Here is a 16,907-nt window from a genome sequence, read left to right as displayed (position 1 = left end):
TTCTTTCACAGACTTGGGCTTTTTGACGCAGCTGACAGCTTCAATCTTCTGTGGGTCAGGCCTAACACCGTCTTTCTCAACCAAATGCCTAAGCACAACGATATGGCGTTCACCGAAGCGGCACTTCTTAGAGTTCAGCACGAGACCCGCTTTCTCCATGCAGTTAAGGACCACAGCTAAACGGCTGTTATGCTCTGCGAAGGTCCTCCCAAAAATCACTACGTCATCTAGGTAACACATGCAAATTTGCCACTTCAGACCACGCAAAAGAGTGTCCATAAATCTTTCAAAGGTAGCTGGAGCGTTGCATAGGCCGAAAGGCATCACGTTAAATTCATATAACCCATCGGGAGTCACGAATGCCGTCTTCTCCTTGTCTTTCGGATGCATCGGTATCTTCCAGTATCCGGACCGTAAATCAACAGATGAAAAGTAGGAAGCTAAATGGAGGCAGTCAATGGCATCATCAACACGCGGGAGCGGGTAAACAGCCTTCTTGGTGACAGTATTGAGGCGGCGATAGTCGACACAAAATCGCCAGGTGCCATCTTTCTGTTTCACGAGAATCACTGGGGCGGCCCATGGGCTAGATGATTCCTGAATGATTCCTCTTTGCATCATATCACGGACCTGTTCGTCAATTACCTTACGTTCTGAAGGTGTAACACCGTATGGTGTCTGTCTAATCGGGTGTGCAGATTCAGTGTCGATCATGTGATGGGTGCGGGAAGGCGGGATCGGTGGTGGCTGATCTCGAGCAAAGTCGAACACGTCCGCATGTTTTATAAGAACCTCCATCAATATTCGCCGGTCGTTGGTGGGTAGCGATTCATTTATCATAGACAAACTGGGAATCAGCATGATCGGGACGTCTAGTTGAACGAGCAACGACGTCATTGAACGCGGCGATGTGCATAGAAAGGCGTTCTTCAAAGTCGGCGAGTTTCCAACCACGCGGCAATACGGCAGGTTAATTGGTATGGTTGACAGTCCAAAGCGTGGCACGGCCCTCGTTCACTCGAACAACGCTGCGGGGCACCAACACACTCTTTTTGGCACCGAAAAGGGAAGCGGGTTCCACCAGAGCGTCGAAGGCATTGGGAACCGCACCCGAAGACACAACTGGGACGAAGATGGCGGACATCGCCGGAACGACGGTATCCTCTAAGACAGAAAACACTTGGACCACCCGCGGCGATTCTTCTATGAGGGCCGATCGAAGGCTGGGGCTTATTGATATCTCGCCACTGTTGAAGTCGAGAGTTGCGCCACACTGCTGTAAAAAGTCAACTCCTAGAATAACGTCGTGCGTAGAGTGAGGGAGCACCGTAAATTCGGTTCTAAACTCGTGTCCAGCCATCGCTACATTTACATAACAAATACCAAGCGGAACCAACGATTCTTCCCCTACACCTCGAAATATGACAGTTCTATCCCAGTCAAACATAATTTTGCGGCCGAGACGGTTCTTAAAATCTAAGCTCATCACGAAAACTGTAGCACCCGTATCCACTAAGGCCATAACACAAACACCATCCACTAACACTTCCAAGCGGTTCTTCAGCATAACGACCGGTAGAGGAATTGGCAATATCGATGACCTGGCGACCGTACCTCCATCGGCCACACACGCTAGTTTCCCGGTGGCGGAGAAGAACGGCGGGGAGAAGGCGATTGTCAGGAGCGGCGGGCAGGAGGAGTCGGAATCAGGCTGCGATCAGAAACTGGTGAGTCATTGCGTGGTGGTACGTAGCGGTAGGAGCCCGAAGGAGGGGGATAGGTCGGGTCACGGACTTCTGGACTCAAAGTAGAACGGCGATTTGTACATTGGCGCTGGTAGCGTGATGCCGGGTTCCGGCGGCGGCAGAATCTGGATATGTGGCCAAGCATACCACAGCGGTAACAGACGGGTGGTTCACGAGCACGGTCCAAATAATAGCCCTCGGTAAAAGGATCGCAGCGATCAGCAAAGTCCAGCCGCTGGGGTTGTTGCGGAGGAGGTGGCGCCCTGTAGTGGGAACGAGCTAGGGGAGCAGGGCCATATGAGTCGTTTCGGTGGTCACGGACGGGAGGAGGAGCGGTAGAACACCAAGAAGACGGCTGGATGGGAGCTGCCTGCAGGGAGCAGCTATCACAGGGGATTGCACTGCGGTTCACATCTTGATGGCGGGAGAGCTCATCACGGACAATTTGGCGATTCATGTCGGCCAAATGCGGATGCTCATGTGAATGCTCGTGAGAATCCACGCTTGCAACAGTGGTCACGTTAGGCAGACGGCCGAATTTCGGGGTTATGCGATGCAGCTTTAAATTTTCGAGCGTACGACAGTGCTTGATCACGGCCGCGGGAGAATCTAAGTTTTCTTTTGTAATTAAAAAGTTATATACGTCCACCGCGATTCCCTTTAAGAGGTGGCCAACTCTGCCTTCGTCAGACATGCTCGGATTCACCGCTTTCCAGAATTTTAGGACCTCTTCTATGTACATTGTGCATGTTTCAGCGCATTTCCGTTTTGCCGTGGTATCCCCCAAATAATTTCGAATCTCCTCTTCAAAACGATCCCAGCTCGTTAGAGACGCTTCATGATTCTCAAACCATGTCAGGGCTGTGGAGTCTAAGAAAAAAAAACATTTACCAGCATTACAGTGGCATCCCAGTGATTGCACTTGCTCTCCCGCTGGTAATTGGTGGGCCACTCATCCACAACTTCGCCAGCCTTGCCAGAAAAGGTCCGCGGCTCACGGTAATGCTGCCATGCGGGTGCCGCTGGACCTGGCTGCCGCGCGTCGCCGTCTTGCATCATTGTGGTGATCAAAGGGGGAAGCCCAGCGAGTCGTCGGCTCGAACAAAGTAGAGAGGAATCCGTGGTAATCTTTGCAGCACCTTCCACCATACTGTTAGGGTTTATTTACAGAATGATTCTGCACCTTAGCCTGATGTGCTAACGAACAGATGGTGAGCTTCTTCTTCTTCCTCTATTCCGGAGAGCCACTTTTTGCACTTCCTTCTCCTCTTCTGTGCGCATGCCTGACAATATATTGCAGAAAAAAATTTGTTCGAGCACTATTTAACTCACCTTACAATGCCCACATATTTGACTTATTTCCGAAAGCACATATAATACCTGTGTTTAATCTTCGTAACTACAAGTTAAGTCAAGCTTGTAAACAGGAGATAAAAGAAAATTTTAAGTTTGTTCATGAATTATGTAATCTTACCAGGAATACACATTCTTATGTCACAAGATGCACAGAACAGTCGAAGGTGGTCACTCTGCGAGCTAATTATTCTACACAAAAAATATCATACACGTTGCCAACACTTTTAAATGGTTTTTAAAAAATCAGGTCTTGATTTTCATACATGTCATGTACGAGCATTACGGGAACTTTTTATAATTATGCTTTCTTAAATTGCTGAGCAGCAATTTTCAGGTGATTTGTCTGTCTTTATTATTTTATTTTTTTCGTATATTTTCGCATTATGTCAAGTGCTAAGTATGTCTGCTTCCTTTTCTATCGTTGCTTGCCTTGTAAAGGAGCATTTTGAAGGTAGCGCAAAAAACGAGTATCAAGAGTAGAAGGACACAAAGCGAGCGCTTTGGTCCTCGTTTTTTGCGCTGCCTTCAAAATCAACAATATTCAACTCGCCCAACTTTCAACCTTACTATTGTAAAGGAGTCTGCAGGCTCTGTCAAGTCGCTTGCTTCTAAAGCGACTTTTTTCCGCAGTCCCCTCCATCATTGATGGAAATAAAGAAAGTATTATTATTATCTCAGTAGAGCAGAATAACCTTCATGTGACAGTAGGTTCGGCTGCTCCAACAGTGTAAAAAAATCGCTAAGCTTTCAACTGAAATGCAAAGAGGTGAAAGCCTTATAATAAGGGCTTATTTGTTTGTTTGTTTTATCTCATGCAACACTTTCATGGCGGGAGATAAGGTAGCTAAATTCTTTTTGAGGGTCAAAAGATGATGTCAGCTATTAAGAGTTGTCATGTTTGGCATGCAAGCAGGATTGGATAGTAATGAAAAAACTTTACTCTCGGCATTTAGTTGATGATGGGCTTGTAGAGTTTGCTACATGACCGTCAGTCGATGCTCATAGCAACCTCTTTGCCTCAGGTTATGGCCTAGAGTTCAGCTTGCAGGTCGTAGCTTAGCAGCAAGGTCTCCCAGGGTGGATGGCTGTACGAGCCTCTGGAGATTTTCGAATGGGGGATCTGCTTGGCAGTCCCAGAATATGTGCTCTATGGTAGCTCTGCTACCACATTTGTAGTACTCTGGGCTGAATCTGTCTGCATATACGTGGCTAAGTACTACTGGGTTTTGGAGGGTTTTAGTTTGGAGCTGTCTTCATATGCTGCCTTTTGCTCCCTAGTGAGGTCATTGCGAAGTGAGCGCAAGTTAGTCTTTCGAGTCTTTACTAGGGTCTTTATAGTCACACTGCTATGCTATTTCAGTCGATGCCCACAGCTTGGATGATAAATCCTCGAGCTATTATGTGGACTGCCTTGTACCTTGGGTACGACGAGTGACCCGACATTCAGACCAATTCCATGGCCTTTCTTTCTCTCAGGTAATTCTTTAGAATTCCTGCGAAGATTAACTAGATTCTGCTTTTAGGAAAATATGCTATAACAAATTTCGGGTCACTGATCACAATGCCTGTAAGCATGAGACATTTTTGGTCTTATGGTCCATGTCAAATCTCTTACAGGCGCCGGCTGTCTTCATGACTGACAATGCTCGGCCAGAAAAGGATGCACGCCATTCAACATGGCCATCAGCACGCCAGCTGTTGTGCCACTTCCATGTTCTGCAGGCGGAGTGGCGCTGGCTTACGTCCACAAACAGCCACGCGGCAAAAGAGAAGCGCCAAGAGTTCATGGAAGCTTTTCAGAAGGTACCATAGTTTTGCAACGTAGAAGTCATTTAATAATGATGCTTGAAATAACTACCTGTACTTATATGAACAGGGACTTGCACCCTCCAGATAAACATAGCGTTTGGGTGAACCATAATGCAACACTACCGGCTCACTTGCATGCAATGAAGTCATTCGCTGTTGCTTCTTTTTAAATGTTATACAGGTGTGGAATTAACTGCCTGCTCATGTTGTACATATTGTGAGCCCTCCTCGGATCTTCTTTAATTTTTACATACCATGATCTTCTTCCTCTTGTACATACCATCATCATCGTCTCGCAGCGCCGGCTCTGGCGCGCGCTTGGGTTTTCGCCAGCAGATTAAACGCTAACACGGCATACCTTGCCTTGCCTTCACGACCTTTCCGTCTGGACCTGGCCTTCTTTCACAAGTGGTGGAGGTAAAATTCGATCTCCTTTCTGCCTTATGCCCTGCCTCTCGCTGGAGCTACGTTCCGGTCGCCGTTTAACAACTACCATCGTCATGTCAACCGACAGCAGTCCCGACCCGGCCGGACCCTCTACCTCGGCTACACCGCCGCCTCCGATGGTGCCCACACGACAACGCGACCCGCCACTATTCGCTGGTCGTCGCGACGAAGACGTCGATGACTGGCTTGACACTTATGAATGCTGCAGTGCCTACAACCGATGGGATGATGCTTTAAAATTCCTGAACGTATCTTTCTATCTTATTGAGGTTGCCAGAAATTGTTTTATTAACCGCGAGCCCCACACCACAAACTGGCCCACCTTCAAGCAGTAGTTCCAACAGTACTGCACCGACCCGGCTGTTCAGACGGAGATTGCAAGGAACAAGCTCGCTACCCGCCATCAATGTCCCGATGAGTCCTATGCGTCATACATAGAGGCCGTGCTTGCACTCTGTCGGCGTATCAGTCCCACCATGCCGGAATCTGAACGTGTACACCATGTCTTTAAATGAATCAATTCAATGGCTTATAACACCCTAGTTGCCCAGACTCCATCAAGTGTTGACTCCATTATAACAACCTGCCAACGCCTCGACCAGCTACAGTCCTCCCGATTGCAGCCCGGCTTCACTACTGCTCCGACATCTACTGACCTCGATCTACGAGCCATGATTCAAGCTATAATCCGCGAGGAGCTCCAAGCCCTCAGCCCTTCTTGCTGGCACGGGTGCGATCATTCGTCTCCTCCTCCTAACGACGCCGGCCTCCGCCACATCATTAAAGAGTTGGCCACTATCAACCACCCTGTCACACCTGATCCTCCTGCACCTCGCCCAGCACCGACTTACACTCACATCGCTGCATCCCCTCCTCCTTTTGTTCGTGGAGCAGATGGCGTCCCTCTGCACCCTTCAGCAAAGTGTACAGTTGGAGTTGTTATAGACGGCGTCCACCACCATGTACAATTTGCAGTGCTTTCACCGTGTGCGCATTTGATGATTTTGGATGGGATTTTTGTCAACCGCTTCAGCGTTAATTTCTTGTGGCGACCGTGTCATTCATATGACAGACAGTGATTTTTCATCTGACATTCCTGCACAGCATCATTCCCTCATTGCCGCAACTGATACTGTATTGCCTCCACAGTGGGAAACACTTATTACCGTTGTTTCTGAACACATCACTGACGGGGATGTACTCATCGCACCATCTCATCGTCATCTTGCACGTGGAATCGCGTTCCCATCAAGTCTTGTCAAGTCCGCAGCAGCTCAGCGATAGTAGCTGCCACGAACACTTCCCGTGAATCCCTCGTGCTGACTAAAGGAACTTCCCTGCCATGCATAGTGGATGCTCACCCTATATCCATGATGGTGCTCACTGCCCCGCTACCTCCGCAACGTGATTCATCGCAAGTCTCTCTTTCCATGCTGTCGAAGACAATCAATCCGAACCTCATGCCGCACCAACGCCAAGAATTGCTGCAAATGCTTCAAGCCCACCGAGCCATTTTTGATGCCACTTCCCCACCACTGGAACGGACTAGTGTTGCACATCACCGCATCCTTACCGAAGGTAACTCAATTGTACGCCGACGAGCTTATTGGGTTTCTCTCTCGGAACGAAAATTAATTGAAGAAGATGTCAATGACATGATCCGTCGCGATATTATTCGTCCATCAACAACCCCATGGTCCTCCCCAGTTGTATTAGTTAAAAAAAAGGACGGATCGGTATGATTTTGTGTTGATTATCGCGCACTCAACAAAATTACCCGCAAAGACGTCTACCCGATGCCGCGTATTGATGACGCCCTTGACTCTCTCCAAGGCGCCGAATATTTCTCGCCCTTGTACCTCCGCTAAGCTTATTGGCAAATACATATGCACGAAGACGACAAAGAAAAAACCGCTTTCGCAACTCCCGACGGACTTTACAAGTTTAATGTTATGCCCTTTGGCCTTTGTAACGCACCCGCAACATTTGAAAGAATGATCGACACTGTACTTCGTGGCCTCAAATGGAGAACCGGCTTATGTTACTTGGATGCCATTGTTATCTTTTCGTCAACTTTCACCGACCATCTCACGTGCCTGAATGAAGTCCTCACGTGTCTTGCTTCAGCGGGCCTTCAGCTCAACACCAAGAAGTGCCACTTTGCAGAGAAGGAAATTAAAATATTGGGACATCTTTTAGCCATGACGGCCTTCGCCGAGACCCTGAAAAAATAATCGCGGTCTTGAACTTTCCTCGTCCGCAACGGACTACAGATTTGCGCAGTTTCCTCGGCCTGGCGTCCTATTTCCGGCGATTTATGACATTTTGCAACTATTGCTGCGCCACTTCATGAACTACTTAAAGCGCGTAGCCCTTTCGTGTGGACTGAACAGTGCAACACTGCTTTTAACGACCTAAAGCACGCCCTCACATCAGATCCCGTTCTTGGCCACTTCAGTGACAGCGCTCCTACCATCCTGCACACTGATGCCAGTGGTCACGGTCTTGGCGCTGTCCTTCTGCAGCGCGATGCAACTTCGCGTGAGAAAGTGATTGCCTTCGCCAGTTGGACCATGACTCCAGCTGAGAAAAACTACACCATTACCGAGCAGGAATGTCTCGCAGTCGTCTGGGCTGTTCAAAAGTTTCGCCCTTACCTATATGGTCGGCATTTCACAGTTGTGACCGATCACCATGCTCTTTGCTGGTTATCTTCACTGAAAACTTTGACAGGCAGACTTGGCCGTTGGATTCTACGCCTGCAAGAATACCATTTCGATGTCGTTTACAAATCGGGTCGCCAACGCCAAGACGCCGACGCTCTTTCTCGCTGCCCGATTTCGGAATCAACCTGCTGTTTTCTTCACAATGCATTTCCACCTCTGACCACAGCCGACCATCGCTTCCACCGACGCATATCACTGCAGTTTCTTTTGACGGCTCTGAGAACAAGCACCCTCTGCGTTCACAGCAATTAGCTGATGCCTACTGCCGGCCCAGCATCGACCACCTTATCGGCGCTTTGAGCCCACCCAACGCTAGGCTTCGCCGACAGCTTCGCAATTTCAAGCTGAAGATGGCACACTACGCCGCTACGTGTATTATCCTGATGGAACTCGCTGGCTCCAAGTCGTACCGCGTGTGCTTCGCCCACGTATACTAGCGGCTTTCCACGATGACGCTACTGCAGGTCACCTTGGTTTTGACAAAACATACGACCGCGTGAAAAGACGATTCTTTTGGCCCGGCCTGTCTACCACCGTAGCTAAATACTTTGCTTCCTGCCACCTGTGCCAACATCGCAATCGGCCGACTTCTTCCCCCGCTGGCCTCCTACAGCCCCTTCCCTGTCCCGCCACACCATTCGACGTAGTCGGCATCGACTTATATGCTCCCCTACCTCTCTCCAATGGGGGTAACCATTGGATTATAATAGTTGTCGACCACTTTACACGCTATGCTGATGCGGCCCCTGTACCAACCGGTTCCGCTGAAGAGGTAGCTAATTTCTTTTTGCGGTCAATTGTACTGCGTCATGGCGCTCCTCGGGTGCTTCTAAGTGACCGCGGGACGGCCTTCTTATCGACAGTCGTATCCGAAGTTCTTGGTGCGTCATCCACCCTTCATAAGACAACCTCAAGCTACCATTCCCAGACGGTCTGACTGAGCGATTTCATCGCACACTATCAGATATGATATCCATGTATATCACACCAGATCATTGAAATTGGGATACTGTTCTACCATTCGTCACATTCGCCTATAATACTGCAGTACAGCGGACTACCGGTTACTTCCCATTTTTCCTCGTTTTCGGCCGTCCTCCCACTACAGTCCTCGACACTTCCTTCTTCTCTACGCCCGACTACTACTTATCATTACCAACCCAGTTCTTATCTCGTGTGGCCAGATGCCGTCATCTTGCCCGCCTAAAACAGAAGCGAGCCAGCAAGACCGCAAGAGTCGCTATTTTTCGAAGCACCGCATGGTCTCTTTTCGTCCTGGTGACGAAGTACTGCTCTATACACCACTGCGCACCCCTGGCCTTAGTGATAAATTTCAGCGCCGCTATCTTGGTCCCTACAAGGTCATCCACCAAACTTCCCCAGTAAACTACCGAGTCACACCTGTTGATCCCCCAGCCGACCACCGCCACCGTAGAACTGAAATTGTTCACGTATCTCGCTTGAAGCCGTTTGGGCGCCGCGGTACATCGGTTGGTTAGGAGCGGCCAAGCTGGCCGCTTCCGACCCCCCGGGCAGATTGTGTGAGCCCTCCACGGATCTTGTTTCATTTGTACATACCATGATCTTCTTCTTCCTCTTGTACATACCATAATCATCGTCCCGCGACGCCGGCTCCGGCGCGCGCTTGGGTTTTCGCCAGCAGATTAAACGCTGAAACGGCATACCTTGCCTTGCCTTCACGACCTTGCCGTCTGGATCTGGCGTTCTTTCACAATATTAGAAGACTGACAGCCTTTCAAACAAATGTTCACAAATATTTTAATCAGAACTAATCTGTCCACCTCGATGTGATGTCATATTGTAACGTTTGTATCTATTTCTTTCTATATGTGTAACTAACTCTAGGGTAACAGTATTTTAATGATATTGTCACGCGCCTTCGTAGTACGTCGACGGAAGATGAAAAAGAGCGGTCGGGTAGATCGGTGAAGAAGAAAAAAGAGCAAGGGCAGAGGAACGTTTGTACGCTTCGCCGCAGTCCTCTTTGTACCGATCCCTGTAAATAAACCGCCCGTGCGTAAAAGCACGTAACATCTTGGTGAGAGGTGCTTGGGTAGCGACCACGGAGCGTTTCATCTACCGAAGAAGCCGTAGACTTGTTGGCCTACCACCAATGCCATTACACATGGCTGAAGACGGCAGTACCGAGCAGGCAGGACCATCCACGGCGAATAACTGGCCCCATTATCGAGAGCCGCGTACTGTTTCCGGAAAACCTGAGGAGGACGTTGATGAGTGGCTGAAGCACTACGAAAGAGTGAGTAAATACAATCACTGGACCGCCGCTACTAAGCTGACTAATGTGGTGTTCTTCCTTGCCGCCACTGCCTTTGACTGGTTCGATAATCACGAGGATTCATTAAGTACATGGGCTATCTTTACAAGCGAAATCAAAAACAATTTGGAGATGAACCTGCAAAGAAGAAGCGCGCTGAACAAACTTTGTTTCACCGGGCGCAAGTACCCGCAGAAACTTGTACTGCATATATCGAAGCCATCTTAAAGCTATGCAGACTCGTCAACCCCACTATGCTTGAAGAAGACAAAGTCAGTCACCTCCTGAAAGGAATAGCGGAAGACGTTTATAATTTTCTTATTAGCAAAGAGAACCTGAGCACCACCGCTGATGTTATAAAGCATTGTAGAACATTTGAGGCTCTCAAGCGGCGACGAATTACACCTAAATTCGGAAGACTGGCCAATGTCACTTCTGTAGCCAGTGTTGAAGCCTGTCCTTCAGTTTCCATGGCTGATATGATACGAGAGATTGTACGCGAGGAATTGTCAAGATCTAGGGACGCCATCTGTAGTGAAGAATATGTGCGGCAGAGTTGTGCACCGCAGGCAAATGTTGCCGCCCTGTCCACTCCGTGGGTTCAACCTAGCGGCGCTTGCATATGGATGATCAGCGCAGCTGTACTCAACGTTATGACCACCAGCCGATGGAAAAGAGGCTCGCCTACTCTGAAAATGTGGTTCATCAGCAGCGAGTGCCTCGCTACAACCAACGTCGCGACTTTGTTAGTGAGGACTCTTATGCTGATCGCTGGCGCCCTCAACCTGTGTGCTACAGGTTTGGCATTTCGGGGCATATCGCTAGATACTGCCGCCGTCGTTTTCCAACTGTCCAAGATTACTGACCCCACGCCAACATTCACGGACGGCTGCACACCGAACAACAGCGATCCCCGACTATGCCTACTGGGGACTCACACCATTCGACATATTTGCGGAATTCATCTCCTACATCTGATCGTAGTGTGACGCCGCCACCCCAGCGCCCGCGCAGGTCCCCTTCCCCTCGACTTCGTTCTACCCCTCCGCCTCCGCGAAACTAGGGGGCGCGGCCGATGGAGGTGAGGCCGCCGGCGAGTCGATGACGTCCATACCTCTGCCCGTGTTTATGCTAAAGAACAAATTGGAAATATTTGTTGATGGTGTGAAAACAATGGCTCTTGTGGACACTGGTGCTACAGTATCTGTTATGAGTTTGAGTTTTAAGAACCGTTTAGGTAGAAAAGTAATGTTCAGTGGTGACCGTGCAGTGTTATTCCGTGGTGTCGGTGGTGAACATTTAGTTCCTCGTGGTGTGTGTGCTTCGGATGTTGTTATTGGCGGCCTCAAGTTTAGAGTAGAATTTGCAGTACTGCCTCGGTCTACGCATGATGTGATTCTTGGGATTGATTTTCTGCAAGAGTGTGGTGCAACTTTAGACCGTGGTACGGGAGAGATTGCTCTGGATCCTTCACTATTTTCGGTTCTTGTGGATGACGCGACACCTGAATTTGGAGCAATTGCTGTGAAAGACGACACAATTGTGCCAGCGTTATCTGCAGCATTCGTGCGGGTTTTCTCTATTCGGAACCAGTGCGAATCTTTTGAGGCAATAGTAGAACCTACGAGATTCATCTGCTCTAAGAAGAGTATCCTTGTGCCTCGTTGCGTCATTCCCGTGACTAAAGGCCGCACTGAGCTATGGACAGTGAACCACTCCGAAGAGCCAACTGTGTTGCCTCGGGGCCTAAAACTCGCCCGTTTCGAGGAAGGCATATCCGGTTCCGTCGCGGCGTTAAACAGCTCTGTCACTGAGCAGCAGGTGCGACCAGGCATGGAGACCCAAGTTACGGCTATGATTAGTAAGTCTCTTTCTACAACTGAGCGTCGTATTCTAGTGGAACTACTACTGAAACACGGGACAGTGTTCGACTTTGCCAAGGATGACTCAATGCCACTGCCGACCAGTCGTATTCATCACACGATCAACACTGGGTCCGCCCCTTCAATACGTCAGAAGCCCTATCGAGTCTCAGCAACTGAACGTAAAGTAATAGATGAGCAAGTTCAAGACATGCTAAAGCGCGGCATTATTCGAGAGTCCTGTAGTCCTTGGGCAGCTCCAGTTATCCTTGTTAAAAAGAAAGATGGCACATGGAGGTTTTGTGTTGACTACCGCCGTTTAAATTCAGTCACGAAGAAAGATGTCTACCCGCTTCCACGTATAGATGACGCAATTGACTGTCTGCACTCAGCTTCATACTTTCCTTCTATTGACATGAGATCCGGTTACTGGCAAATCCCCATGCACATTGCAGATAAAGAAAAAACGGCATTCGTAACACCAGACGGACTTAACGAATTTAACGTGATGCCTTTTGGATTATGTAATGCACCTGCCACATTCGAGCGGTTCATTGATACAATTCTACGTGGACTAAAGTGGCAAATTTCTTTATGTTATTTGGACGACGTAGTAATTTTTGGCAAAACATTTAGTGAGCACAACAGCCGTCTGGATATCGTACTTAATTGCATGGCACGAGCTGGTCTTGTACTGAATGCAAAGAAATGTCATTTTGGCGATCGTGAAACAATTGTCCTCGGTCACTTAGTTGACAAAGAAGGTGTTCGACCAGATCCCAAGAAAATTGAAGCCGTCAAAAGTTTTACCGTGCCCAAATCAGTAAAAGAGCTGCAGAGCTTTTGGGGGCTATGCTCGTACTTTCGACGCTTTATACCAAGGTTTGCAGACATCGCTCACCCACTTACGAGTCTACTGCATAAAGATACACCATTCAATTGAACCAGCGAATGTGACTCTGCTTTCCGTCATCTGAAGTTTCTTTTGACCTCGGGCCCAATCCTCCGCCACTTCTGCCCATCAGCTCTAATTGAAGTACACACTGACGCAAGTGGTATCGGTATCGGCGCTGTACTTATACAACGCCATCGACGCGATCAGCACGTGATAGCGTATGCCAGCCGCTCGTTGAGTAAATGTGAAAGAAATTACACGGTTACGGAGCAAGAATGTCTAGCCGTTGTTTTCGCTGTACAGCGCTTTCGTTCCTATCTGTACGGGAATGCTTTCACGATTGTGACCGACCACCATTCCCTTTGCTGGCTCGTGAGTCTTCGTGACCCCTGTGGGCGGCTCGCTTGATGGGCTTTAAGCCTACAAGAGTTTAATTTTACTGTGGTGCATAAAAGCGGCCATAAACACTCAGATGCTGACTGTCTTTCGCGTTTGCCGCTTCAAACGACTGATAATGACTCAGACAATTTCGATGAATATTTGGCTCCAATTTCACAAACTTTCCCCGATCTCCGAGTTTTCCGAACCGAGCAACGCAAAGACAAAACATTAACTTCACTGTTTGATTCCGCCAACGATCCTATGAAGAACACATTTAGCATTCGCGAAGGAGTGCTTTACAAGAAAAATTTCGCCTCTGGGGGAGCACGTATGCTTCTTGTCGTTCCGGAAAGCCTACGTATCACAGTTCTAGAAATGATGCATGATGACGCCACGTCTGGTCACCTGGGAGTGGCCCGAACACTCCACCGCACACAGCAGCGATTTTACTGGCTGAAGATGCGTTCAACGATTAAGCGATATGTAGCCAGCTGTTTGCAATGTCAGCGCTTTAAGCTGTCGACTTCAAGCCCACATGGAAAACTGCAGCCAGTCACACCTTCAACAGCCCCGTTTGAGCAAGTTGGCATTGACCTTTTTGGACCATTTCGACGGTCCTCTAAAGGAAACCGATGGATTCTTGTGTGCGTTGATTATTTAATCCGCTACTGTGAGACAGCCGCGATACCATCCGCTACTGCGTCTGAAGTATCAAATTTCTTACTTCGACTCGTAATTCTTCGGCACGGCCCTCCTGCAGTCATCATTAGTGACCGTGGACGCCAATTCACAGCGGACATTGTCGAAGAACTTCTTCGCCTCAGCGCCTGCAGTTTTCGCCACTCCACGCCATATCATCCCCAAACGAACGGTGTGGTAGAACGAACTAATAGGACGCTTACCACCATGTTGGCTATGTACGTCGCTGCAGACCATAAGGACTGGGATGGCGTTCTACCGTTCATCACGCATGCATATAACACAGCGCAACATGCGACAACAGGCTACAGTCCCTTCTAACTTCTCTATGCTCGCACGCCTCTCTGTGCCCTCGACGCCATACTGCCATTTTTCATTCATGACGAACCTTCTCTTGCTACCACACTCTGCAGAGCTGAAGCCCGCCAGCTGGCCAGAGTTCGAATTTTATATTCACAAGAACGTTCTAATGAACCGCTGCGACGCCCGACACCAACAAGTTTCCTATGCTCCTTGGTGACTATGTGTGGTTGTGGACACCTCTCCGTAAGCGTAGTCTTTGTCAAAAACTGCTGTCACACTACACCGGACCGTTTGTTGTGTTAAAACGCATCAATGACCTGAATTACGTCATAGCACGCATAACGGCGAATGGTCGACGGTCACGGCAGTCGCAGGTGGTGCATGTAGCCCGCCTCAAGCGATTTCATTCCAGAGGATCTCTGTAACTCGCCCGACGGGCTTCGTCTGCGAGGAGGGAAATGTCACGCGCCTTCGTAGAACGTCGACGGAAGATGAAAAAGAGCGGTCGGGTAGATCGGTGAAGAAGAAAAAAGAGCCAGGGTAGAGGAACGTTTGTACGCTTCGCTGCAGTCCTCTTTGTACCGATCCCTGTAAATAAACCCCCCGTGCGTAAAAGCGCGCAACAATATGTTTGCATTGCTTAGGCTCGAAATGGTGTCTTTATAACGTCATATTCCTTAAGTTTCAGTCTGTGTCGAACTTTTGTTTGAATTGATCCTAATACTTCCCAGTCATGACCCTTAAATGAGGTGTTATTAACAGTATGATTAAACAAACCCTGCATCCGTACGACACACTCAGTTTGGAAAATAATGCATAACTCAGTAACACATTACATATGCGCGATTGAGCTACAGCTCAAAAGTCAAGGCATGGTGGAGTATCTAATTTATCTCAATGCCACATTTTGCAGGTCAAGCTATTAAGCGTCTGTTTTATGATTTTGAACACCTAGACAGGTTACTTGTGCATGTAAGATATGCACAAATGCATAATATGAGTAGAAAAACCTCTGAGCCCCCATAGTGGACAACTTGCACAATCTTCTGTGTTAGCGCTATGAGAGCACTTTTAGTACTACTCCCATTCTGCCATGACTTTTAAGTTAATCACAAAGTAGTTCTTAGGAACATTTTCACATAGTCCTGGAAATGCTTGCTTTTTTGATAGACTTTCTGCACTATAGTACATGCCTCAAAAGTGCAATGAAAAGTTTTATGCTCAGCCTTTGTACAAGAGGTAAGATAAATTTTGGTTACACCAAGGGGTGCAAAGAACCCGAAGAAGTTTATAAGGAGTGCAGTGCCTCATAACAGGGTGCCTGGAAAGAGTAGCAAATTTAAGAAACTATCCACTGGCATAGGGAGGTCACCCGATGAACAAACTAAACAAAAAACTGAGCAAGTAGCCTCTTTATAAGTGAAAAGTAGGAATCTATTACATTACAGCAATCTCAAGTTGTTTTAAGTGTCCATTTAATTCCATGACATGTGCTTAGTAGCTGGAGTCTGGATAACGAGTGAGCCACAAATGCTATTTTTCATGGCCACTCACTGGATGTGAATACAGTACTGCAATACGCTTCTCAGCACCTGCATAGATGTATGGATTTCATATCAAAGCTATACAAAGTCACGTTCTTCAATTGGGCAAAGTGCATAATTATTTGCAATTGTATTTCAGCTCCTCTATGCTGCAAACGATGATGAGCTGAAGGCAGCTAAAGCAGCTCTCGATGCCACCTGCCACCAGGCATATATTAATAGCGTTACCAAATTTCTTGAGAAAGAGGAGGAATGGGTCCCTTCCACCGGCAAGGCATCATAACAAGAGGCCACAACACCAACAACGACTCTGAAGCTTCGATTAGGATACTTAAGGACATCGTACTTAGCAGATGTAAAGCATACAATGCAGTGGCCCTTGTTGACAACATTACATCAACTTGGGAGAAGTATTTTGAAGCAAAGCTCCTTCACAATGCCCATCAGAGGGAAAAGAGTTACAGAACAAGTTTTGAAAACCTGCTGCAGAAGCTGCCGGAAACATCTAAACAACAAATAATCTAAAGTGAAGACAATTTCTTCTTTGTGCCAAGTTCGTCAGCAACGTACAACTATGAAGTGCGGGCTGATATATGAGTATGTAGCTGTTGGGTGGGTAACCAAAGTGCCTTCTGCAAGCATCAAGCAGTCGTGCAGAAGGCGTTTCCCAAGCGGCAAGCCTATGGTCGGCCCGCGCTCGGACCTTGGCAATATGGCCGACTGAAACTCACCGGGCCAACCTAGGCGACCAACCTCAGCCCAAGGTCGGGGATTGACAATGGCCTAAGAATGGCCAATCATTGGCAATCGAGCTCGGGCCAACGAGTATGGCCGACTTGGCCAG

The 16,907-nt window shown here is 48.3% G+C and overlaps 1 pseudogene; it reads left to right on the top strand.

The window, feature by feature from the left end:
* The window catches only part of LOC146170931 (uncharacterized), a 57,012-nt pseudogene that overhangs the window by 9,033 nt on the left and 31,072 nt on the right, over positions 1-16,907 (top strand).

Source organism: Amblyomma maculatum, unplaced genomic scaffold, assembly GCF_055883805.1.
Source record: "Amblyomma maculatum isolate TAMU_Amacu unplaced genomic scaffold, ASM5588380v1 scaffold_27, whole genome shotgun sequence".
Lineage (NCBI taxonomy): Eukaryota > Metazoa > Arthropoda > Arachnida > Ixodida > Ixodidae > Amblyomma > Amblyomma maculatum.
The sequence above is the reverse complement of the archived record's forward strand: the minus strand, read 5'-3'. Positions and strand labels throughout refer to the sequence as shown.